Source organism: Ictidomys tridecemlineatus, chromosome 13 (assembly GCF_052094955.1).
Source record: "Ictidomys tridecemlineatus isolate mIctTri1 chromosome 13, mIctTri1.hap1, whole genome shotgun sequence".
Taxonomy (NCBI): Eukaryota; Metazoa; Chordata; class Mammalia; order Rodentia; family Sciuridae; genus Ictidomys; species Ictidomys tridecemlineatus.
Genome location: NC_135489.1, coordinates 40,953,757 through 40,981,017, shown reverse-complemented (window position 1 = coordinate 40,981,017; position 27,261 = coordinate 40,953,757).

Below are 27,261 nucleotides of genomic sequence, written 5' to 3'. Positions count from 1 at the left end.
TTTTGTTATAATTTTTAAAAATATTTTTAAAATTCACTATTCACTAAGACTTCTGAAACATGAGCTCTCAAATAAATGTTTCCTCCTCTACTGTTGTTCTGGTCAGATCTTTTAGTTACAGCAGTGAAAATAGACTAAACAATACCCATGTTTGCCTGTATTAGAAATTTTAAATTTTTCATTATTTATTAACACTTTCTCTCTCATTTGTCTATGTTCAAACAGTTTCCCTCTCTTACCCTCAATTTTTATTGCTAAAATACTTCATGATCACATCATTTATTCAATGTACTACTGTAATTTTATCATTACTATTTTGAAACATCAATCTCTAGTTTCTTTCTCTACACATTAGACATTGCCTTTTATCTATTGTAATAGGAAAAATATACATTTAACCAACATGGTTTATGCCCATACATGTAATGTTGGTTAATTAGGATACAAAAGAAAATGGCACATGATAATGTCTGAGGACTTAAGGAACTCACATTTAGAGGGGAGACCAAGTTGTAAATAACAACAGACCCACTGCAAGCTGACATAAATTTCATGGGAATTACAAGAAGTATTCATTTTCTCAGCCAACAATTTATTGAAGAAGTCTTCTGGATATTTTTCTAAGCACTAATACAGAACTGATCTTGACAAAAAGATTCCTAAGCTTATGAGTTTTATTTTCAATGACAGAATATCTAGGAAAAGAAGGCTTCTTGGGAGATGATGACATAGAAGCAGAGTTTTCAAATCATTATTTCTTTGGGTTGTAGAAGGGAAAAGATTTCTTTCCTCATCCATTGCTAGGGTGATGGCTGAGACTCCTATAACAAAGGACAGAATAACAAGGGAAAAGCGTACACATTGATTTAATGTAAGTTTAACAGGACACAGGAGCCTTAAGAAATGCAGACCCAAATAAAAAGGTGGAAATTTGTACTTTATGGACAGTTGTGCAGAAATATGTTTGGAAGACAAAAGTGTTAATAGATCTAATAGTATAAATAAGCAGGAACTGGCAAGGTGTTGTGTTCTTGTGTGATTTTTTTTTTCTTTTGTGTACATAGACATCTCTGAAGAAGATTACTTTAATTCAGGGAAAGTCTAGTTAGGATTTATGGCCACCTTCAGGGGAAAAGGTGAGAGGGGAAGGTGAGAAGGGCTTTCCTGTTACTACTACTATTACTCCCTCCTCCTCCTCCTGCTTCTCCTTCTTCTTCTTCCCTCTTCCTCCTTCCCTCTTCCTCCTTCTTCCCTCTTCCTCCTTTTTCTTCCTCCTCCTCTTTCTGTTTTTCTTCCCCTTCTTCTCAAATGCCAAGGGGCCTACAGTAGTTTGAATTTGCAATGACCCAAAGACCCATGTGTTCAATGCCTGGCCCCTAGATCATCGTGCTCTTGGGAGGTGGTGGAACAATAGAGGAAGGCCTCATGGGGGGGGTCTTAGTTCACAGAAGGCATGCCTTTGAAAGAGATAGTGTAGCACACTCTCCTCTTTCTTTCTCTCTTTCGCTCCTTGGTCATCAGGAAGTGAGCAGCGTATCCTACCACACTTTCCCATCATGAGGTGCTGCCCTACCACAGACCCAAATACAATAGTCTACTGCCATGGAATGAAGCCTTCCAAGTTGTGAGTCAAAACAAACCTTTTCTCTTTGTTTCAGGTACTTAGTTGCATTAATGGAAAGCTGAATAATACAGTGCCATATTTTAGGTAGTATGTCTTAAATACATTGTAGTTATGCTTAAATTAATCAATCTATCTATAGATATAGATAGATAGATAGATAGATAAAAGGCTTAAAGATGACTATGATATATAATTATCACACATATATATACACATATATATTTACATATCAGTTACAATATTTTCTGTTGCTTAGTTGAAATTAGCAAAACTAAGACCTTATAATCCACATCTGGACACATACTGATCTCAATGGACGTAATGAAATTCCCCAATTCAAAGTCTTTCTTAATTAAAACATTCTGAGATTCCCTTCAAGATTCCTTTTTTGTTGTTGTTGTTATTGAATCAATCTTTTAAATAATGCTTGATAATGATTCCTTCCCACAACCTAGATCAGAAAATGAAGAAAGTCAGAAAATGATATTTCAAGGTTAAGGGCAAATAGAAAGTATTTTGAACATCACTTCCTGTTCTTTAGGAATATGACTTCACAGGACATAGCATGCTCAAGAAATTTAAACACAGCCCCAAGAGTGGAGTGCAGAGATTCTTATTATCAGCTTTAAGTTCAGACTGCAGAAACAAAGCTTCTTATTTGATACTCCCAGAACATGTCAGAATGCCTGATATAGAATAGAATCTTAGTGTATATTTGTTTAATTAATATCAATACCTAATATATTATGATTCACCCCCAAATAATTGCACTTTGGGTTTATGGTTCAATATATCTTTCCGAGTAAAAGGTAAGAGGTGAATTCTTTGCTAATAGTACTTCTTTATGAAAACTGTGGCAGTTGAGAGTGAATGATTTCCAGGAGATAATAGAAATAGTTGGAACAACCCTTTAGGCTCTTTTCTCAGCTGTTCCTGGAGGCTACCTGGATTTCTAAGATACTCAATGTCTGAGGAATGATTATGAAGGTTAGTTCATCTCAAAATGCTTGCTCTGTAACTGGAGGTTCAAATTTGAAAGAAAACAGTAGGAAATTCATAAAATGTTAGAGCAATGGAGAGAATATTTTTGTATCATGTGAACATCTGGCATAATTATCAGCCATGGGTGGGGGTGATTGTAGGAAGGAAGAATGATATAGTGAGAGGTAAAGGGATAGATCTCATGGATTTGCTTTCAACTTTTTACTCCAATATTTAATATCAAGTGGTCCCTGACAATTTACTAAATCTCCACGGGTGCCAGTTAGTTTGTCTTTATGCCTGTAATGTACAGTTCAAGTATTAGACACTTGTGGAAAATATAACATGGCTTTAGTAAGGATAAGTTCCTTACACATGTCATATACTCAGTCATTTTCATTCCCCTAGGTAATACTTGGATTTCATGTATATCTTTAGACATGTGACTGCAATTCTAGGAAGTACAAGCTAAGTAACATGTCTAAGAGCCAAGTCATGCTAACTGAATATCACAATGTCAAATACACAATATTCATATTTGAGCACTTCCAAGGGTCATAAGGAAAAAAATCACATGTATTGAGAAAGTTCATCATGTTCCCTCTCAGTTGTTACTAAAAAATCTTGATTTTGAATGTAGATTGAGGGTTTATAGTGAAAGTCCATCTGGTTTATGCTTACTTTTTTTGTCTCAGGGAAAAACAGGGACTCTAAAAATAATATTCATACAAGGTGGTCAGGAAAATGGCCAGAATTTCCTTTCCTGCAAATTTTAGTACAAGTTATTTTTTATTATATATCTTTTTGGATAGCAAACTCCAAAACTGTGTCTGTTATTTTCCATGTTGTCCTCCATCTTGTACCCTATATGACATAGTATCCTATGAAGTTTCTCACAGAAGTTGATCAGCTTCCCCTTTTTAAGTTCCTTCAGAACCCTCTGGTGTTTGACTCTCCAATTGAAAATATAATTCAATTTATTCAAAGTGCCAATTAAATAATTATCCTGTTTTCTTAGGTCTTGCTCTTTGCTTAATTTATCCATTTCTTATTTTGTAAACTGTTACTTGGTTTGAGTATAACTTTTCCTGTTTTTTTGTTTTTTTCCAGGAGGGGAGGAAGGTATCAGGGACAGAACCCCCAGCCCTAGTTTGTATTTTATTTAGAGACAGGGTCTCACCAAGTTCCTTAGTGCCTCGCTTTTGCTTAGGCAGGCTTTGAACTCACTATCCACCTGCCTCAGCCTCCTGAGCCACTGGGATTACAGTTCTATGGGTTTTTTTTTAAAAAATATTTCCAATAAATCTTTTAGAGTTTTTAATCTCCAAGATGCTAATTACTCTGCCAAATACAATGTTAGGAATTTATTTAATTCTGTCCTTCAGGTGGCTCCCATTTTTCCTAATGGGGGACAAATGGAATAGCCTGTTCTGTAGTTGTTGAGATAAATATTAGGAGTGTTTGTTTGATATCAGTTATAAACTATTTCATTATAACACAGTTGTAACACAGTTAGCCTTTTTCTTACTTTTCTTTTTGGAGTTAGGAAAAATTTATTTGGACAGATTCACTATTCATCATTGGTTTTCTTTTATAGCCTTTTAATATACCTACTTAGATAACAGTATTCATTGAAGATTCTGTAAAAAGAATTTTTTTTCTCTTTTTAGGAGAAACAAGGTTGAATTTATCTCTTAACCTTTTGAAGATGTGATATCAAATGCTAATTCAAATGATGACTCACTACTTTTGAAGTTGAAATGATTTAACTTGTAACTTTATCAGTTGAAATACTTGTTTGCTGGATAGTAAAACCCATTATGCCATTGTTTTAATTATCTTAAATGTTAAAAATTGGTTCCAAGCTACTTTGTAACATTTTCAACTCAATTATATATATATATATATATATATATATATATATATATTAGACATTTGTATATTCCTGGAGTGGGAAGAAAAAAAATAACCTCTGCTCAACTGTGACAAAATTGTAGTTATCAAACTTTGTATTGATTTGTAATGAATAAATATGAAAAGTATCTTTATTGTATCAATTTTATCTTGTCGTTATAACCTTCACCCTTTTGCAAAATGAAATGTAATATACACAGAGTGTATGAAACATAAATATAGAGCTCAATGATTTATCACAAAATGAAACCCAAATTATTACCTCCAGGTACAAAAACAGAATATTCCCAGTATCTCAAAGGCAATCTCATGACTCTCAATCATTGCCTACTTCCTTTCTTAAGGAAGTGACCACAATCCTGACTTTAAATACTATGGTATGGTTTGACCTACTTTGTTATTTATATAAGTGGGAATATTCTTTAAGTTAGCTTCTACTTTCTTATTTTTTCTGCTTACTGGTTCATCAAATATTCCATTTGTATGTGTGGTATATACAAATGTACCATAACTTGTTTATTATCTTGTGCATGCTTCTGAGTACGTACCTTTTAATGTTGCTTTTATTTTTAATTGTTTATTAGGTCTAGTATTTTTTTAATGAGTGTTTTTCTCCTTAATTTATATGTGGTGCTGAGAATTGAACCCAGTGCATCACACATGCCAGGCAAGTGCACTACCACTGAGCCACAGCCCCAGTCCCTTTTGTTGCTTTTTATGTATGTTTTTAACTAGTGGTGATATTGTCAGTTCATATTTATAAATTCAGTAAATATTATGAAAGAATTATCTAGAATGATTATCCAACTTCAGCACTGACCAGCAAAGCTTGAGAGTTCTGGTTCCTTCAAATCATTTCTAACATTTGGCAAGATAAATTTTTATTTTACTTCAAAACATCTTCTTTGTCCTTTTGTTAGATATTTCAGTGGCATTTCAGTTGGAATTTTCATGACTGATGAGACAATTCTTATATTTGCTGTCCATTCAAATACCTTCACTTATGTGAGGCCTGTTCATCTTCTGATCATTTTTCTGTTGAATTATATTTTTCATTGTTATTTATAGAAATATTAAATATATTCTGGACCTGAACCCTTTTATGTTTATATATTTAGTCTTATAAATGAAGCTGTTATTGCTTTTTGAATTCTCTTAAATAAACAGAATTCTGATTTTAAATCAATGCCAATTATGAATCTTCTCTTTTAAAAATTATTGCATTTTTTATGCCACATTATTTTTATCCATTCATCTATTGAAGGGCATCTGGGTTGGTTCCACAGTCTAGCTATTGTGAATTGTGCTGCTATGAACATCAATGTGGCAGTATCCCTGTAGTACGCTCTTTTAAGGTCTTCCGGGAATAGTCCGAGAAGGGCAATAGCTGGGTCAAATGGTGGTTCCATTCCCATCTTTCCCAGGAATCTCCATACTGCTTTCCATATTGGCCGCACCAATTTGCAGTCCCATCAACAATGTACAAGAGTACCCTTTTCCCCACATCCTCGCCAGCACTTGTTGTTGTTTGACTTCATAGTGGCTGCCAATCTTACTGGAGTGAGATGGTATCTTAGGGTGGTTTTTATTTGCATTTCTCTGACTGCTAGAGATGGTGAGCATTTTTTCATGTACTTGTTGATTGATTGTATGTCCTCCTCTGAGAAGTGTCTGTTCATGTCCTTGGCCCATTTGTTGATTGGGAGAATGGATAAAAATAATGGATAAAAATAAAATTTATACACAATGGAGTATTACTCTGCACTAAAAAAATGACAAAATCATGGAATTTGCAGGGAAATGGATGGCATTAGAGCAGATTATGCTAACTGAAGCTAGCCAAACCCTAAAAAAACAAATGCCAAATGTCTTCTTTGATATAATGAGAGCAACTAAGAACAGAGCAGGGAGGAAGAGCAGAAGGAAAAGATTAACATTAAACAGAGACATGAGGTGGGAGGGAAAGGGAGATAAAAGGGAAATTGCATGGAAATGGAAGGAGACCCTCATTGTTATACAAAATTACATATAAGAGGTTTTGAGGGGAATGGTAAAAAAACAAGGAGAGAAATGAATTACAGTAGATGGGGTAGAGAGAGAAGATGGGAGGGGAGGGGAGGGGGGATAGTAGAGCATAGGAAAGGTGGCAGAATACAACAGTTACTAATATGGCATTATGTAAAAATGTGGATGTGTAACCGATGTGAATCTGCAATATATATACGGGGTAAAAATGGGAGTTCATAACCCACTTGAATCTAATGTATGAAATATGATATGTCAAGAGCTTTGTAGTGTTTTGAACAACCAATAAAAAATAAAAATAAATAAAAATAAAAATTATTGCATTTTTAGTGTGCTATGTTTTGAACAATCATATAGATATCCTTTTTTCACATTATGTTTAGGAATTCAGAATTCCAAAAAGAGAAGTCAAAGAATGAGTAATGCCCTGTTCAAACATATGCATTTACAAAGACACATTGAAAAACAGAAGAAATCAAAAATTGAATTTAGGAATTTACCTTTACCTATCATTTATTCAAGGTCATTTGTTCTTGACCCACCCCTCATCTAACAAGTGTCTTTGAAATTTACCCATTTCATAAAACTGTGCTTTTGTTTACTAAGGATACACTGAGCAGCTGATAGGGAATGCTTCAATCTGTGAGTTTGCCCAAGACACTAAACTGAAACTACTGAATGCACTGAAGTACATGAGAAGGAAATGAGACTAGAACTCAAACCTAGGGAACAGGATGCCACAAACTTAGGGTCCGTACTGGCCTGGATGCCACATTCAGCAGAAAATGGATTTGTTGAAAATTTATTTGAGGAAATCATTAAGAATAATTCTTGGTAAATGTATATTGTGAGAGAAAAAGAAGTAAGAAAGTTTTAAACTCGAGTGTCAACATAGTTTTGAAATACTGATAGAAGTTAATTTTCTTTTTGGCAGTTTTTTAAATGAAAAAAAGTAAAAGGTGAGTTTGCTGTCTTTATGGAAGTCTGATATGGTACTTTCTACAGTCATATTTAGCTTTATGCTACAACTAGACAAAAGCCCGAATGTCATATAATGTGCATATATTTTTAATTTTTTAGTTAAGAATTTCAACATCATTTCTTAAATATGCCTTTTTTGTCATATATATATATATATATATATATATATATGAAAACTTCAGCCATTGTCTTAATTATTATTGTGGTATAATAGGATATAATGTCTAATCAATCTTCACTGTTACTCCTTCCTAAACAATCCTCCCTTCATATACAAAAAGGAAGAAATAATAGACCCAATTTGCATAATGCTTTAATGTAGTCATGCTGAGCAACATGATTCACAGATAATCAACTTTGTTAAAGATAATGGTGTAACAATTTATAAGGGAGAATTTTGTCACATTGCTTGAGGGGAGAGGGAGTGAGAAGAAAAACAGATGTTTCCAAGGCATTTAGGATATAAGCAACCAAAGGGGGGAGGGGGAATAATAACAAAGTAGGTTTGAAAAACAATTTTGTATGGAAAATTCACTTCAGATGATTGTAATGCAGAGGTCCAATATGGAATGTCAGTAAGATACTTTGGGCCTGTTGTCAGGCTACTGTAACTTCTTCATTTTCAATGACGTCTGAAGTGGTTGTGAGGGCCCTGTTGCCACGTGGAATGTAGTATGATAACCACTGAATTACTGGGCAAAGATAGTGTCATTGTAGGGAAATGTCTGATGTAGCTACAGTTCTACTTAGAGAAAATAATGCTCTAAGACAATCACAGAGAAATAGTGAAAGCAAGTGTATGGGGTTAAAATAGTTGAAACAGCCTGGTATCTTTAGCATACTGTTAGGTGATCCTGAATGAGTCAGTTATGCCCTCTGAATCCTGTTTCTAAAGTACAACTTAACATTTTAACATCTACTTCAGGAAGTGTTAGAAGGAAAATTGAGTAAATGTATGTTAAAATTATTTATTAAGGAGTATAACAAATGTTAGCCAATAGTATCTTAAGTATTGGGGAAACTATTTGCTTCACATCATCTATTAGACCAGGGATCAGGAAATTTTTTCTGAAAGGGACACATAATCAGTGTTTTAGACATTGAGGATCCTATCATATTTGTTAGTTATAACTGCTCAACTCACTGTGCAGCACAGAATCATACAGAGTATGGAAACAGGCAGGTATAGCTATTTACCAATAAAGCACTGTTGACATAAGCAGGCAGTATGTGTCCAGTGATTCACAGTTTGCAAAGTCGCATACTAGGTCCTTTCAAACTCAATGTGTAGTCTGGAGAACAGCACCAGGAGCATTAAAGCTAAATAACTTGTGGGGCCCAATGTAAGATGAAAATGCGGGACTCCTGGTTCATAAGTCACTAAGAATAATAAAATGCTGACAGCAGAACATTAATTCAAATGTGGGATGCATACACAGCATTATAGATCACACATCCCTGAATCCAGCCCTGACCAGGAGCTCATTAAAAATGCACAACCTAAGGCCCTATCCTTGACTTATTGAATCACCATCTGTGTTTCAATAAGATTTCTTATATATGTGTGCTCTGAAAAGCACTGATAAGACTATACAATTTTTTAAAAGCTGTATTTCGGACTAAGAATTCTCTATCAAGAGCCAAGTCATCTATCTAAGAGAAATCTGCTTTGAAATTCTTGCAAAACTATATACAAAATCATTCAAAAACTAGCTTCGTAAACAGAATATTCTATAGTCCCTAACTAATTTTTCAATTAAATTATTTGCAATACATCCTTAGTCTTTTCTCCCATTCTCATTTCATCTAATTACTCGCTGAATGCTGACCATTTCTCTCAGGATATTTTCTCAGTCTATCTGTATCTTTCCAGAGATTTGGGTGGTTATGCATGTTGATACTAGAATTGTAACTCTTGGGTGTGTATGCTGACCCAAGTGGCTGCACAACTTGCCAGCTGTTTGGTGTTGAGAAGGTTACTTAATTAATCCATCTGTTTTAGTTTCTTCTTCTGTTAGACAGGATAATAACTCATAGCATTATTATGAGGATTAAATGAGTTTTTATGTGTAAACACTTAATTAGTGTCTGACACATGGTAAACACAAGTACTAGATAACATTATTATCTATCACCTTCTTATTTCCATCAGCTTTATATACCTTCTGACCCTCATAACTAGTTGCCTGAGTTCTTCCAACACTAACTGCTCCCAATGTCACAAGGGAATTAGAATTTGCAGCACAATTTGGAAGCAAAATGAGCCATTCTGCTGCAGTACTGAAATAACTGAAGGTGTGTGTGTGTGTGTGTGTGTGTGTGTGTGTGTGTGTGTGTGAGAGAGAGAGAGAGAGAGAGAGAGAGAGAGAGAGAGAGAGAGAGAGATGATAATGGGAGTCAGATAATGATTTTGTTAATGGAGACCCAGAATTGATTTTAGGGAATTCCAAAAGAGCAGGTAAGTCATTGCCCCCAAAATCCAATGGGAAAAGTAATGGTTAAGCAAGCAAGGGATTTAATCATTATTCATCTTAAATATCAAGATCTGTTTGGATGTAACTGAGTTTATTACACCTGATTGGCAAGGGGAACAACGTCCTCAGTACTGTCTTAGGGAGCTAACAGGAACTCCCAGATTATATAGGAAAGGGGGCAAGAAGTGTGCATAGTCAAGAATAGTTGATCACACTGGTCTGTTTGATCATTATCTCAGGACTGGCCATGTGGAACCTTCTGAGCAATGATAAGAAAGTGGTGCCTTGGAGCAGGAATGGGTGCATAGTTTGGGCTCATCACAAGTGTTTATATGTCATACTTATTCCTGGAATCCAAGGAGGGAATACAGGAGGGAATGACTCAGAGAGAAGGACTAGTCCCAAAGTCAAGATGGAATCAGTTTCTTCAGCTTTAGGTCAATGACTGGAGATTTCTGTGCTCTGGAATCTGGAATAGGACATTACCAAACCTGGCAATTTGGCAATGTCTTTGCAGATTCTGAAAATATATTAGGTATTGTGTCTTGGTACCTCCATTTTAAAGGGAGAAGAATATTAGTTTTGGATGAATACTCCTTAAACAGTGGATATCTAGTGCAGAGCTGGGCAGGAATCTGACTCAAGTTGGAAGTAGCAAGGAGACAGTTACAAAATAAAGGCAAAGATGCCAAACTTTTATCCTGTTTTTAGTTACCCACTGAGTGTCTATAGGCCCAAGTAATGAGTTACTGCATTTAGGAAAAATGCTTCTAAATTCCTATTACAGTCCCAAGGATTAAATCACATATAGATCAAGTCTACAAAATCAAGTATAATAAATTCAGTTAAGTCCAAACAGATCTTGATATTTAAGATGGGTAAGGTACAGACCAGAGATCAGCAAACTATGGCCATTGGTCCAAATTAAGGTTTATTGGAATATAGCCATGCTTATTCTTTCACTTATTGTTAGCTGCCACTTTTGCACTGGCCTAAAATATTTATTATTAATATTAATTAATTTAGTATTAATATTGATATTTGGGTTTTTGCAGAAGAAAAATCTTGGCCCCCTGTGTATAACATAATGCAAGACAAAACTGGCATACTTTTGTAGGAAGAAAAGCAAAATATCTCATAATAAAGGACCAAGAAGAATAAAATTGGAAGGAATCCCAAGTTATTGGCTGAAGATCAGGTTCTTGCTTGTGAGGTGGCACTGGACCAGAAAGTCCAGAATATTGAGGGGGTTTGCTGTTCATCTTCATTGCTAAAACATGAGGGCACTTGATCCTCTTCAATAAGAAATTAAAACTACCTTAAAATACACTTGCAAGGTATGCTATTATAAGAATGAATGGATTCTGTTGATTCTATGGAGGCATAGCATTGGCAGAAGGCTTGGTGATTTTTTCCAACAGCCAGGGTATCATAATTATCCTCCTAAAATATCCAACTGTGAAACCTTGTCTTAACACCATTGATGCTATAAGGTAAGAACTCTTGACATGGCATATAAATCCTTCGGAAAGTCATATAAACTCAACATTCAAGAGACAGCATACCATAGTTGACTTTAGATATGAATAGCATTTTTCCAGATGTTTTTCCTATTACCTAAAAATGTCCTTCTTCATACAACAGGCTACAATTCATCCTACAAAAAAAGCCAGCTCAAATACCATCTGTTCTGGAAATCATTTCAATGGTCTTGCAGGCACAATTAGTTATTCCTTTCACTGACAGTAGAGAAGATTATGTTATAACCCAGGGAGTTAGTGGACACATGAAGCAGAAATCCAACATAGCTACAGGATATCATCTAGAAGTGGATGTCTTCTACATATAACAAGCCAAACTAACAGAGATTCCTCTTAGTCTTGGTAGGAATAAAAATTAGACACTCACCACTCCTGGACCTCATCCCAAGAGTAATAACACATAGGATAAGCTCATCTAGTAGCTCATTCATTCCAGAAAAAAAGTTGTTTAGAAATGTGTTAACCAATAACACTATCTGACACCTTTAGTAGTGGGGTTATAAGTTAGTAGATACTGCCATCTTAAAATATTATGAAGGAATACTGCTCTGTGAAACAGACATTCTGCAAGAAAGTCGTAAGGAAAAGAAAATCGGGGGCATGTTCATATCACAACAAATCATATAAAAGAGATTCAAATCTTTCATTATGTGTGTATACAATACCACGGATCGAACAAAGGGCCTCATGCTTGCTAGTCACACGTTCCACAACAGAGCTATATTCACAGAGCTTTTTTAAAACTTTGAGATGGGATCTGTCTAAGTTGCCAAGACTGGCCTTGAACTTGTGATCCTCTTTTCTCAACTCCCCACATGTCTGTGGTTACAGATATATGACACTGTACCTGGGTATGCTCAAAACTTTTTATCTTTCTTTATCAGAGTTTTTAAGATTTGAATTTTTTCTCTCCCAAATTCAATATTGCTAATGTGATATTAAGAAGGGGAAATATTAACTGGTAGTAATTAGGCCACGAGGTCTCCTTTCTTGTAAATGGGATTAAGAAATTGAACAGCTAGCTGTTTCACCTCCTACCAATAAGAAAACACCACTATCATTTCCTAGTATTTCCCCTTTTCCCTCCACTTCTTCCTCCCCATGGTTCATTTTCTATACTCTACTGGCCTCCCTTCAATTTTCATGATACTCTCCTTCCTCCCTCCCTCCCTTCCTCCCTTTCTTCCTTCTTTTTTTCCTTCCTTCCTTTCTTCTTTCTCCTCTCTAACTTCCACATATGAGAGAAAACATTCTGACTTACTTTGCTTAGCAGAATATTCTCAAGTTCCATCCAGTTTCCTGCAAATGACATCACTTAATTCTTCTTTATGAGTGGATAAAACTCCCTTGTGCATGCATAACAGCATAACAGTTTTTCTTTATTTATTCATTCAATGATAGTTCCAGAGCTTAGCTATTATGAATTGTGCTGCTATAAACATGACTATGCATGTATCACTGTATTATGATGACTTTAATTATTTAGGATAAATATGAAAAGCATCTTAGGAAATTATAGTAAAAACATAAGTTAATAAGAAAAGTATAAAAATTCAACTATCTGAAATTTAAAGACATTGTTCTAGATGGTTGGATCAATGAGGAAATCAAAATAGAAATTTTGATACATGTTTTGAAAAGAAGAAAAAAAAACCTGGAAATTATATGTGAACATGTTTTAAATTTGTCTACAAGTTACATAGTCTTATATATTTTCAAATGTGTTTGCATATTCACACACAATATACATAGGAGAATAATGGAATAAATGAAAGAATGAAATATCTAACTGAAAACAGCAGAAGAGGAACTTTCAAATAAGTTTAAGAAGGTAGTTTAAAGGGCAGAAGTATAATGATTTTTATTTTCCTTTACCTATAAATTTTCAGTATCTTTTCTTATAAATAGAAAAATATTTAAGTGAGCACCTATTATGTGAATAGGAAACTAAATAGATGTACTAAGTTTAGTTAGGAAAAATACAGCAATAATGGTGTATCATAAGTATGGAGAAGGTCAGAAAAGCATGTGGTTGTTCCTTGATTGATTGATTGATTGATTGATTTGGAGGATTGAAGCCAGGGGTGCTTTTCCAGAGAGCTACATCTCCAAGCCTTTTTATTTTATTTTATTTTTTATTTTGAACAGGGTCTTGCTAAGTTGCTGATTCTCATTAAGATGCTGAGGCTGGCCTCAACCTCGAAATTGTCTTGCCCTTATTTTCTGCACTCATACAATAGAGATAATAAAACTCTGTCTTCCTATTTGACAACAGATTTATAACAAGCCCAATTAGCCACTTTTGCTATTATAGTATAGAAAAGAGGAAGTAGTAGTTGTTTAATTAACAATATTAGGAAACCATTCATTAGTGGACATTCTACTGAGCTTAAAAAGAAATGAAATTTTACAGCATAGTTTATAGCATTGGCTAAGCTACTTTATGGTGGGCAAATAATTTTTCCAACTTTGTAGCTCAGGAAAATAAAACTTTATTTCTTTTGATCTGGCATGTCTAATGTAAGCCAGCATGGGGTTGATTGTCTCTGGCAAATGGTCAGGGATCCAAACCAGCAAAGGCTTGCTCTTGACCTATGCTTGGCCTGCACAGCAATGGGCAGAATATCCGTTAAATCATTTGTATTTTTTTTTATTTTGGGGGCAGAAGTGACATATTTCACTTTCATTCACATTTCATTGGCCAAATAAAACTACATGATGAGCTCTAACTTCAAACTGATGGCAAGCAATTCTGCTCTCTGTGTGAAAATTGGAAAAGCTTAGACTATCTGGTAGGAGCAGTCATGATCAGCATACACAGATTGACAAGGAAAGTTAGTAGATCTGTCTCATTATTTGGTTAATTTGGAAAATGAAGACAGTTTCATGCCCTGAGATTTTCTTCTATCTCTGGGTAAAAACCAGTTGGAGAGTATATTATCTCTAGCAACGTGGCAAAATAGATACCCCAAATTATCCTACTGCTAAAATGCTGAAAAAATATTCAATATAATTTTTAAAAGACTTTAAAATTCATGTCTCAGCTGGCAATAAAGTAAGAGTAATCCTCAGAGGCAGAAAGCAAATAGAAAGCATAAATCTACAGTAATAAGTGAAATAAAGTCCATGGCTTTCCTGGGAAAACTTGTAGATCCCTTAATATAGAGCTTTGATTTTAATAACACATGTGTGCCTGGGGCCCACACAAAGTGAAAGATCAGATCAGGGACCACAAATAAAGCTGGGGCACAGGAGCAGCAATCTCAGTGAAAGAGTGAACCTGGAAAAATAAACAAGACAGAGAGGTTGTCATTTGTAATGATAGAATTTCAAAAGCTGGCAGCATGTCTCAGCTATGGATTTCAGAATTCTTATCCACAAACTGATACTTCTGTGATTTTGTGGCCCAATTTCACATTGCTTATGTGTCCTAAAAACCCCCAAGAAGAAAAACACTGTATAAAATTATCCCATGAGGTAATCCTGCACTGTCAGTGTTCTAGAAAGAGAGACAGGCACTTCCCAAGGGAACAAAACTTTAGTCATGAAAGATTTGAAAGACTTTAGAGATTAAAAAATGATCATTAACATTTAAAGATTTAAAAATAAAATAGGGAGAACAGGCTATAAAGATTAATGACTCCCAGGTGGAAAAAAATGTCCAAATATAAATTAGAGAAATAAAAATAATATAATCTTTAGAATTTAAATATTTAAGGGTAATTTTATATACATAACATACAATATAGCTAACATAAAATTTACCATTCAACAAATGTAATGTGTATAATTTAGTGGCAATAACTACACGTTCAATATTGTTCCAGATAGCTTGTTCATTATCACAAAAAGAAACCCCACAACAATTAATCAGGGAAGTACTTCCTTTTCTCCTTCCTTCTTTCCTTTTCTTTTTTCTTTCTTTCTTTTTTTTTTGTCTTTCTTAAAAGAATTTGAGAAGATGGTGATAATTTTTCTTTAGATGTTTAGCAGAATTCAGTAGTTAAGTCATCTGGTCCTAGATTTTTCTTTGTTCAAAGATATCGGGGTTCTAATTCACTATCTTTAAATGTTATAGTTCTATTGTGATTTTTAAAAAATTCTCCTTAAGATGGTTTTTGGGTTTGTGTGCCTTTTTAGCTTATCCAGTTAGTTGCATGAAACTATTCACAGTTTTCTATCATCACTCATATTTGGTTTGTGATCATGTGCTTCCATTTTTTATTAATTTTGATCTTCTCTCTTTTTTCTTAGGCCATCAGGATAAATATTTACCAATTTTAATACTATTTTCACAGAACTTATTTTCATCAATCTTTATTTTTTTTATATTCTGTAATTTTATTTACCTTTCATTATAATCTTCATTCTTTTGTTCAGCCAGCTTTGCATTTAGTTCGTATTTTGTTTAACTTCTTTCAGGTTATTTCCTAGTTTTTCTTGTGATTCATTTTTGATCTATTGGTGGCTAAAGATCATGCTGTTTGATTTTTGCCAAACTTTTGCATTTCCCTATTTACCCTCAGGTACCTCTATATAGTTTTATTCCTTTGTCTTTAGAGAAGATATTTTCCAAGATTTTAATATTAACTTTATTGAAACATCATGGAGTCTAACATGTGATCTACTCTGGAAAATGTTCCATGTGCATTTGAAAAAATGTTCTCGTATTATTCTGAATATGTCTGTTGGGTCCAAGTGGTCCATAGTGTTCAAGTTCTGTGTTTCCTTATTGACCTTAGATCTGGTTGTTCTATCTGCTTTTGAAAGTAAGGAACTGAAATATCCCATAATTATTGAGCTGCTGACCTTTTCTTCCTTCAGTTCTGTCACTACTTGCTTCATACATTGGAGACCTCTCATTCAGGAACATATATACTTATAATTATTATATATTCCTGATGAATTAACCCTTTGACTCTATATCATGCCTTTATCTCTTAAGACTTAAAGTCAACAACAATGGCAAAGGTCAACAGCATAATTGAAAAGTAAAATAAAAAAAATAGTTGAATACACATTTCTCCTAGAATGAAGTGCAAATGAACAGTCAGCATCTGAGTAGTTGTTCAGCAATATCAGTAACAGGAGAGATGCAAATCAAAACCACAAAAAGGTATTACTTTATAGTTATTAGAATGCTTACTATGAAAACAAACAAAAAGTGGTGGTGATGATATGGAGACACTCAAGCCCTTGTTCACTGTTGAGAGGGTCTTGAAATTATTCAACCGCTATGAAAATGCATGAAACTTCCTTAAAAATCTTAAAAACAAGATTACCCATATAATATAGCAATTTCACTTCCAAGTATATATCCAATAAGAAAAGGAAACTGGAAGAGGTATTTTCACGCTCATCATTATTCACAATAACCAAGGGGTAGAAGCAAACAAATGTCCATCAATAGATAAAAGAGTAAACATATGGTCTAGACATATGATGAAATAATATTACCCTATAAAAAGAAGAAAAAATTGACATGTACTGTAAAAGATGAATCTTGAAGTGAAATAAGCCAATCTGAAATGATATATGCTATATGATTCCACTTCTGTAAGTTATGGAATATAGCAAATTAATAGAGACAGAAAGTAGAATGGTAATTACCTGAATATAGAGGAAGGAAGAAATGGGATGTTTTTTAAATATGAATATAGAATTTCTTTTCTATAAGATTAAAAAGTGTCTGGATATTGGTTGCACAACATGAATGTACTTAACACTGCAGCAGCATATGTGTAAGAGAAAAGGAAAGGCTGGATAGAAATGAATGCTTTCTCAGGTCTTTCCTGAACAGGTGTGCTGTTTGGGCAGGCTTGTAACATCTATTACCTGGCATAAGTGGGAGTGGGAATTTGTCAAAGCCCTTGTTTCCCAAAGTATCAACTTCCCTAGTTTTTCCATTAGCATGTCCACTGTTTCACTCATAGGTATCTCTTGCTCTAACTTGACAATGGCTTGTTACATTTCACTCTTAGTGTTTTCAAGGAAGGTCCCCACATTGCTAAGTTTCCATTTTAAGATAGTTAAAAAGTTATGAAAAAATAAAGGCTAACTCTGTAGCTCAGGGAGCCACAGTCTTGCCCAAAGAGACAGCAACAATTCTTTGCTAATGAAGCCCTGATGTTCTCCAGAAAGAAAGTAGTTACAGCTTTCACATTCAAAGCCACCAATGAACCAGAATTATGGAAAAGAAAATGGGAAGTTAACACCACAGGACTCTCCTGCTATGTTTCAGTCATCTTTTTTCAACCACAAGTTCACTTAAATTCTGCCAACTTTCTGTCATGACACATTTTTCTAGTTTTTCCATATTTCTGGGGAGGGATGGGCTCTTGAAGTTCACTACTCTGCAATTTCCCCAAAATCACTGAGTATGTTTAAAAGATATTGGAAAACAGCTGAAAGAAAATCCCAGTGAATGTAAAGCGCATAAAAAGATATTATAACACAAGGAATAAAGAGATAGAAAATAGAAACAAAAGAAACCAATGAAGGAATGGAATGAGAACATCCATCAAACGTATAACATGATTTCTGGAAATAAAGAATAAACAAGATGAGGATACTGTTTGTAGATGCAATGACTGGAATTACACCCAGGATTTGTAAGAGATATGTTAAAAGAGAAAATAATAAATCTAATTTTACATATCTTATTGGTTTTATTTGAAATTCTAGAATCTCATAGTAGTCTAGATCAAAAATTGTTCAAAAAGTCCTACTGTGCCACATAGGCACGTTATATTTTATAACCTAGAAAACGAAGTGACATACAAAAAATCAGTAGTCTGATTGGTTGGATCTTATAGCTGTATTACTTGAACATAATTTGAACAGTTGGCCACTTGTGATTGTCTGAGAATCAGCTACTTGTTAAAAGAGTGGGTTACAGTCTGTTTGCACATCAAATTAGGTTGCAGTTTACAACATACTTTGAGCCACTCCTAAGATGCATGGAAGCAGCTTTAGGCAAAACTTAACAGAAAAACAAACAAACAAACAAAAGCAAAACTAAAATCAGGATGTCCAATTAATCCTAAGCAAATTTAAATTAAGGGAGCCAATAAAATGCAGTAGGCAATCTGAAAACATTTTTAACATAATGTGAAAAAAAAAGATGTTCTTTCTTCCCATTTCCATCCAGCTTATACCACTCCTTAATATTTGGTCAAAAAATTAAAACCATCATTCTTTAGGCTCGCATGCATACCCATGTTTATCACAGCACAATTCACAATAGTCAAGTGATAGAATCAACCTAGATCTTCATCAGCAAATGAATGGATAAGGGAATGTGATATCTATCCATGATTGAGTTTTATTCAGCCATAAAGAAAAATAAAATTATATCATTTGCAGGAGAATGGAACCTACTAGAGACCATGATGTAAAGTTAAATAAGCCAGTTACCAAAAGAAACGAATTGTGTTTTCTTTTAAATGTGGAGCTCAAGGGGAAAAAAAGAAAAAGAAAAAAAGGAATGTCATGAAAGGAGGAGGGAAAACATTATGGTATAGGAAGGGGAAGTGAGAGAATAGGATTAGAGAAGATATTTGGGTGTAATATTGACCAACTTTATATGCAGGTATAAATATGCCACAATGAAATTCACTGTTCTGTATAATTAACATATATCAATAAATAATGTTAAAAGTTAGAACAAATGAAGGGTACAGGGGTGTACACCTGTAATCCCAGCAATTTAAGAGGTTAAGACAGGAGGACTACAAGTTTGAGGCCAGCCTCAGTAACTTAGCAAGACCCTGTATTAAAAAAAAAAATGAGGAGATACAAATTAGTTCTTAGGAGACCCTGGATTCAATCCCCAGTAACAAAAACAAAAACAAAACAAAGTTTGAACAAATAAATTTAAATTTCTTAATTGTTTTACTTTTGATCCTAGATTAAACAACACTTCACATCATAGAATAGGTGTTTCAATGAGCTGAACAAAAATATAAAATTTGACTTTATATACAAAGAAGAAATGAACAAACAATACAAATAATAAAGATGTAGAATTTTCTTAATACACTTTTTAGATTGGGAATTCTATGAAAGTGTTACCCATGTAAATTTCAGTTACCTAATTCTTTCTACAATTTATCCAATTAAAAATATTTAAAAAATACTAACCCCAAATCTGAGAGATTAAAAGGTGGCTTCCATTTTTCGACTAAAGTTTGATAGAACTTTGAAAAATATTTTATAAAATTCAGTAAAATTGAAGATATACATAGCCATGACACTGCACTTCTATTTCTGTGCATATAGCCCAGAGAAAATTATACTTAATTGCACAGAAATAACATGTTCAAGAGTGTTGACAGCAACAATTTTTGTAATAGACAAAAAATGAAAATGGCCTCAAAGTTTGTTATGATATAATAAATAAATCATGAGGGTTTTTTTGCTACGAAATAGAATTCTATAGTGAATAAAACACCATGAAAGAAACAACGTGAATAATTCTTAAAAGCACAATCTTGAGCAAGGAATTGAGACATAGTAAAACACATCATGCAAAATTTCATTTACATACAATTTAAAAATACTCATATTAAGCTATATTGCTTAGGTATGTATAGTTTAAAAAGCAAAAGTTTGAATGCCATTATGTGTGATTGTTGATTATCACTGGGGAGAGAGATAATGGTGAGGGATGGAGAAGAAGGGACACTTTTGGTGCTTTATTATGTTCTGTTATTGTCCTGGCTTGGGATTTCATAAAAGCTCAGTTTACAAGTCTGTTTACTTGTGTGAAATCCTTGTTATATATCAAAGTGGAAATGTTGAAATATATTTGGATATATGACTAGAATTCAGTGAAGAAGTCCAGTCTGGGGCAAAAATTAGGGAGTCTTCAATACACAGACATAATATAAAAACCTAAATCTAGGTGAGATATAAAAATAGTTTTTGCTTAGGTAAGGGAAAGGAGAGTGATAAAAAGAGTAGTTTACTGTGGGTTGAATTGTGTCCCCTAAAATTCCTATGTGTATGTCCTAACTCCTCATATCTAAGAATGTATCTTTGTATGGAAATGAAGTCAATGCAGATATAATTAATTAAGATATACTGGAATCAGTGGACCCTCAATTCAATGATTAGTATCCTTAGGAAAAAATACTTATTTTCTTCGACAGCCTTAGCTGCTCTATCCAATTGGCCTTCTTGAGAGCCACATGGAGAGAAAGAGTCCACAGCAGCAGTCACTTTTGCAGTGGCTGTAGTGAGACATGAACACTTGGGAGACAAATTCAGAATATGTTTTCAGAAACCTCTTACTTGCCAACAATGGTACTAGTATAATTTCCTTGTCTTTCTATTCTAAATAAATTTTCATTTTTCTTTTAATTGTGACAGACTTACAGTGAACAAAATCACTACATAATAAGACACATCTGTTTAAATAATGATTAAAAGGTTATGAAGATATTAGAAGTCCATATTATAGTCATTCCAAAAAACAGTAACTAGCAGTTGAATCACAGATTTCTGTGAGCAATGTGTTTCACACATACATTCTTTTATTTCCTTTACTTGCTCTGTGATGTGTTTTATCTTCACTTTGCTTATGAAGATACTGAGTATCAAGAAAGATGATAATGAGGGATCTGGGACCACCATTGTATATCTCTTAATTGCTGCCTGATCAGTTTTTAAGTATTTATAACAGTAACTCAAAATGGTTTGTTTCTTGTTGGCCCCATTGCCTCAGTTGCATTTCATTTAATGAAATGAATGTGTGCTTAATGAATTACATATAAATAATTTATATATAAATAATATAAAATATATGTAATTTATAAAAAATTACTGTTACATAAATACATATTATATAATATATTCATTATGTAGTAATATATTTATATATTAATGTCATATTAATATATACTATATTATACTATGTAATAAATATGATTTTAGTAATATTATATAAATATTATGTAATATTATATAAATAATATATAATAATGAATAATATTATATAAAATATAATTAATATATTATTATGTTATATAATAACAATTTTATATGATATATAAATTACATATGACTAAAGAAAAGGAAAAAGTGTTACTTGAGGGCATGTCCTATAAAAGCATGTTCATGAATAATACCAAACATTTGAGAATATGATCACTTGTTCTGTGTTTTTAATGAATGAGCATAGTAAACCATAATTATAAAAAATGAGGTCACCACAGCAATGTTTATAGAAGCTCAATTCACAATAGCTAAGTTAAGGAAATGACCTAAATGCCCTTCAATGGATGAATGGATAAAGAAAATGTGGTACATATACACAGTGGAATATGCCATAAAGAAAAATAAAATTATGGCATTTGTTGGTAAATGGATGGAACTGGAGACTACCATGCTTAGTAAAATAAGCCAATCCCCCAAAACCAAAAACTGAATGTTCTCTCTGATACATGAATGCTGACTCACAATGGTGGAGGTGGGAGTAGAGGTTCACCAGATTGGGGGGAAGGTAGGCGGGATGGGAATGGGAAAGACGTAGAATGAATCAGATATAACCCTGATATATTCATATATAAATACAAGACTGATGTAACCCCACATAATGTACAACCACAAAAATGGGAAGTTATGCTCCATGTATATATGGTATGTCCAAATATATTCTACTGTCATGTATAACTAATAGAACAAATAAAGAAAATTTTAAAAATAAAAAAAATGAGGTCAGAAATCGGTATTATAATTGCTATATTGAAGTTTCACTTTTCCTTTTGTTTAAAATTCATTTGTGTTGATTTTAAACTTCTAGTTTATTTTATTAGATGACTTAGTTTATTTGGCACTCTGAATATTTTAGAAAATAGGAATTAATACGGGGACCTTACAAGGTCTGGGAGATGAAAGGTTAAAGAACTACTGCTTGCTTCAGGAAAATCTGAAAGTGCAAACTGTCTATGCATGTGGCTGTCTTTGGAAGGTGATGTGAAGATGTTACCCAGAGTGTTTCCAGAAGTGGCTTCTATTGCTTGGCTACACAGTTATCAGTCCCTACTGGAAGAGAAAAATGACTTTTGCTTTCTGTCTATGAAATTTCACACAAACGTCTATTATTATCAAAATCTAAACGGAATTCTGCTGACAAGAATATGAAAATTACCATTTTTAGTGCTTTTAATGCCTGTGATACAGAGAGAGTTTAGAATAATGTGAATAGTGTTAAATATCAACGTGATTCAGTCTCCCCTTGGGTTCCTGACATATAAGAAGCATTTCTATTAATATATAAACTCAAAATAACAATAAAAGCAACAACAGGTGTCCCTGTGCTATGTTCCAAATGCTTGTGTTCCCCACAATTCATACATTGAAAGCTTAATCCCAACTGGGAAGGTATTTGAGGGTGGGCCCCTTGGGTTTTGAGGGTGGGTCCTTTGTCAGTGGAGTTAGTGCCCTGAGAAAAGAGGCCAAAGGGAGTTTGTTTGTCCTTCCCATCAGGAGGACACACACAAAGGGTGTAATCTGTGAACCATGAATCAGGCCCCCAGCAGTCATGGAAACTGTTGGTATCTTGATTTTGGACCTCACAATCTCCAGAACTGTGAGAAAATAATTTCTATTGTTTCTAAGCCACATAGTTTATGATACCTTATTCAACAACCACACAGAGTAAGGCTACTTCTAATATGATGTGAGATTATTATTTTTTTTTGTGTGTGTGTGTGTTATTCTTTCTTCCTTGGTGTAACAGTCTTAATCAAGTGAAAATGTGAAATCCTATACTCCCAAAAGAAGAGATGCACACCCTCATCCGTCACTTTATCTCTCTGTACATGATGATTATTGCACTTCCAGCTTACTTACAAGATACCTTTGTATTTTGAAAATTAAAAATGTAGATAAAATGCTAGACATATGCTGCATATAAATTAACATAGGAAGAAGAGAATAAAATAAAATTTTGGTTAATATATGCAAATACAATAGCAAACCAGGAGGTGCTTCTCAAAGTGAAAATAGTTATTTGTGGAAGAAGGTGATGCTTTGCTTCAAATGAGTGGTGACTGCACAGCATATTGCATCCTGATTGATGATAGACATTTGAGCATCTTTGCATCTTTGCTTCACAATTTCCAACTGGCTGAGCATCTTGTGTTGAAGTCTCTTGCCTGCAGAACATTTTCTTTTCTGATACTCACTCAGATCCTGTGGCTTTGGGCTTCTTATTAAATGGCTGGAAGCAGCATGCTCATATAGGTACATGTTAGCTGCAGAATCCTAAAAGGTCCCCAAAGAGTCTTGTCCTTTTCAGTGTTTTAGGGGTGTAAATGGTAGCACGTTGACTTTTATTTTGGAAGGGACACTTTGAAAAGATTTAGATGACAAAAATAAAAATCTTCAGGGTGGCATGCTCCTAAATTCTAAACTTTTGTGAAGACAAACTTGTTACCTACTGTGTGAAGTAGGGCGTTTTTCTATGCCTCCTTACCTGATCCAATCAGCATGATAAAAGTTAACACTGTGGACCACCAATATACTTTGTTTATAAATGTTGTTGCATTTAACTGTATTCTGCTTCTTCCTTGATATAATACCCTCAACATTTATTCTGAAACATATTTCCCATTTTTTATATAAATTGGCAACTTTATTACAATTCTTTTGTATGTTGTGTAATTTCAGAGAAAGCAGAAGAGAAATGTGTTTCTATTTTTTCCTCCTGTTTCTTTCAATGAACAGATATTTGACTTTTTTTTTTAAAAAAAAAGATCCCATAGGTAATGAAAATTGGTGGGAATAGCTCTTGAGGAGAATCAGCAATCCTTTGCAAGGTAATCATTTCATCACAGTATCTTCCAGAATTAATAGACTGATCTCAAAAAAGAAGGCTGGCCAGAAAGAATCAGTGAATTTGGGAGGTCTAACATCTTCAGAGTCACCAGGATTTATCACATAACGTCTTTCCAAATTTCTGTGCCACTTTTTAAGCACAATTCAATGCTCTATATGTCATATAAGAACTCTGCAGATCCTGTGAATATCAACTAGCAGTTATTTTGGACTGTGAATAGCTTACTTTTGTTTTAATTTTTTATCATTAATCCCAATGTCACAGGAGAATAGAGGTTCTTTGAAAGCAGTAATAGTAGCTTGTTTTTTGCCTTTCTTTCAGGCAAAAGTCTTGAATTTGTAGTTTTGTTTTTTATTTTTAAACTAGCTGTGTTCAGAAGTAAGTATCCCATAGTGCTTATAGGTCCTGTGTCCACTAAGTTTCATTTCAACAACCATTATGGTCTCCTGACACTATGTCTTAAGAAAAAAAAAAATTCTTTGCAGGAAGCTACAGGCATGCCCTGGCCTACTAGCATTCCATTTATCTTAGCAATGATATTATTACTATTTTCAAATAAAACTGGGTCAGATAACCAATTCCAGTTTCCCACCTCTGACCCATTTATGTTACAACATTCTGTACCAGTCAAGGGTTCAATTAGAAAAAAAAACAGAAGTTTAGCTATCTCAGTGGGAACAGATTTAATATGGGGAATAAGTTGCTTAACATCTGAAGGGCTGGCAGAACATAGGCCAGGGGCAGGCTCTGCTGGATTTGACAAAACTAGGAAGTAAAAGCATTGTAATTGCTGCTAGAGTACCAAAGTCTGACCACTAAAGAAGTTTCCCAGGAACCTGGTAAGAGCTTCATATAACTAGTCTGGCCACCCACTTCCTTGGTGCCTCTAAAGGAAAGAACATATTTATTCTTTTCTGGCTCTTAAATCTCAAACCATGACATTCAGTGTTGGGAATATAACATTGAACCCTGTGGGCAAAGGATTCTGGGAAATATAGTTTTTAGGGTTCCAGAGTCTGTATCATAGGGAGGATAGTTTATGTGGCCATGAATGGTAAAGCTGATAAAACTAATGTTACAACCATCTTGGTATTGGTGCCAGTTGCTTCAGTCTTTTTCACATAACAATCTTTTTTGTTATTGTTTCTGACAATTACTCAGTGACTTTGACATGACAACCTGTCAAGTAATCATCCTGAAGTGTCTTATATTGACCCACTTTTCTCCTTCCCAGTAGGTAACTCTCCATCTGTTCATCATCTTCTCTCCTTTGGTTTGGTACAGTAGTCTCCTAGTTGTTCTCCCTACCTCAAATATCATTTGACACCCATCTATTCTCCCTGAAGTTGAAACCATATTTTGAACAACACGTCTGATTACGCTGCTTTGTTATCAAAAGGGTCAATTTCTTCTCAATGTTTTTATGCCAAAGTAAGAAACTTATGAATGTAGTCAATTAAAGGTCATTATTTTGACTTTGTTACCTGTTTCTTCCTGATTATTGCCACAGTTTGTAGCTGATTCTCTTCATTCTTCACAATTTGCTGTGCATAGCTACATGCAAAATCAATATCCCTTGGTCATCTTTCCACTTATCTCTAACTTACTCTGTCCTTCTTCACAACTAATCATTTTATATGTCTGATTAATCTTTTAACTATGTTATTGTTTAGATATTAGGTGTCCCCTGAAAGCTCAAGTGTGAGGTGATGTAAGAATTTTAAGAGGTGAAATGATTAGATTATGGGAAATTTAATGTAATGGTGTATTAATCCACTTGTATGGATTAACCAGGTTACAACTGTAGGAAGATAGGGTGTGACTGGTGGAGGCAGGACAGTAGGGGGTATGCCTGTGAGCACAGCTTTCTGCCTCCTGGATGTCAGATCCTGAGCTGCTTCTCTCTGCCACACCCTTCTGCCATGAAGTTCTGCCTCACTTGGGCCCAGAGCTGTAAAGTTGGCTGACCAAACACTGCTGAACCTTTGAAATGTGAGCCAGAATAAACTTTCCCTTCTTTAATTTGGTCTTGTCAGGCCGCTAGGTCACAGTGGTGAGAAGCTTACTAAAACAAAGTACCTGTTTAAATTTTCATTTTTCCAACTTTTGCACTTACATAAAATCAGAGACAGTGCCCACTGTCTACTCAAAGGATATTAAAGGATATCCTCAAATCATTTCTACTCGATTAACCTTGGTGTCACAGACAAAATCTGCATTTTTTTAATTCGTATTACTACTTCCTGATCATTGATGTTCATCTCATTTTAAAATTTGCGGATTTGAAGTTCTGCCATGATTTATCATTCTTTGATATTGTCATCTGCTGTGGCCCTTTGATAAGTGACTTGCAGTCTTTCTTTTTATTTCAAATCCTGGCAGCCTCCATAATGACTTCAAAGACTCCTAAGTGGCTAGCCCACTGGCCACTTTATTCTCACACAGGCTCATTTTTATGGATTCTAGTTTCCTCAACTTGTACCCCTTTAGACAACTTTTCCCATGGCTATGACCTAGATTTTTTTATCATCTCTTAAATTTTATTACCTTGTATGAAATAAGTTCCAAAATACTAATCTCTGTTCACAGTTTCCATTTGTTCTAGTCTTTTACTTCATTATTTTCACTATGAATTGACTTATCTTCATAACCTAATCTTTGCTTAGCCAATCCTCACTTTTCTTTCACCCCTATTGTTTCCGTTTATTTCTTGTGAATTTCAGGCTCAATTGCTAATCATATAAACATTTAATTTGCCACTTACTTTTTAGACTTAGTTGTTTGGATTGCCTTTTTTTATTGCTAATTTAAATGATTTCCCTCAAGCATTAGAAAAGTACACACCATTTGTTCAACCAAGCCATCATCTCAGGATAC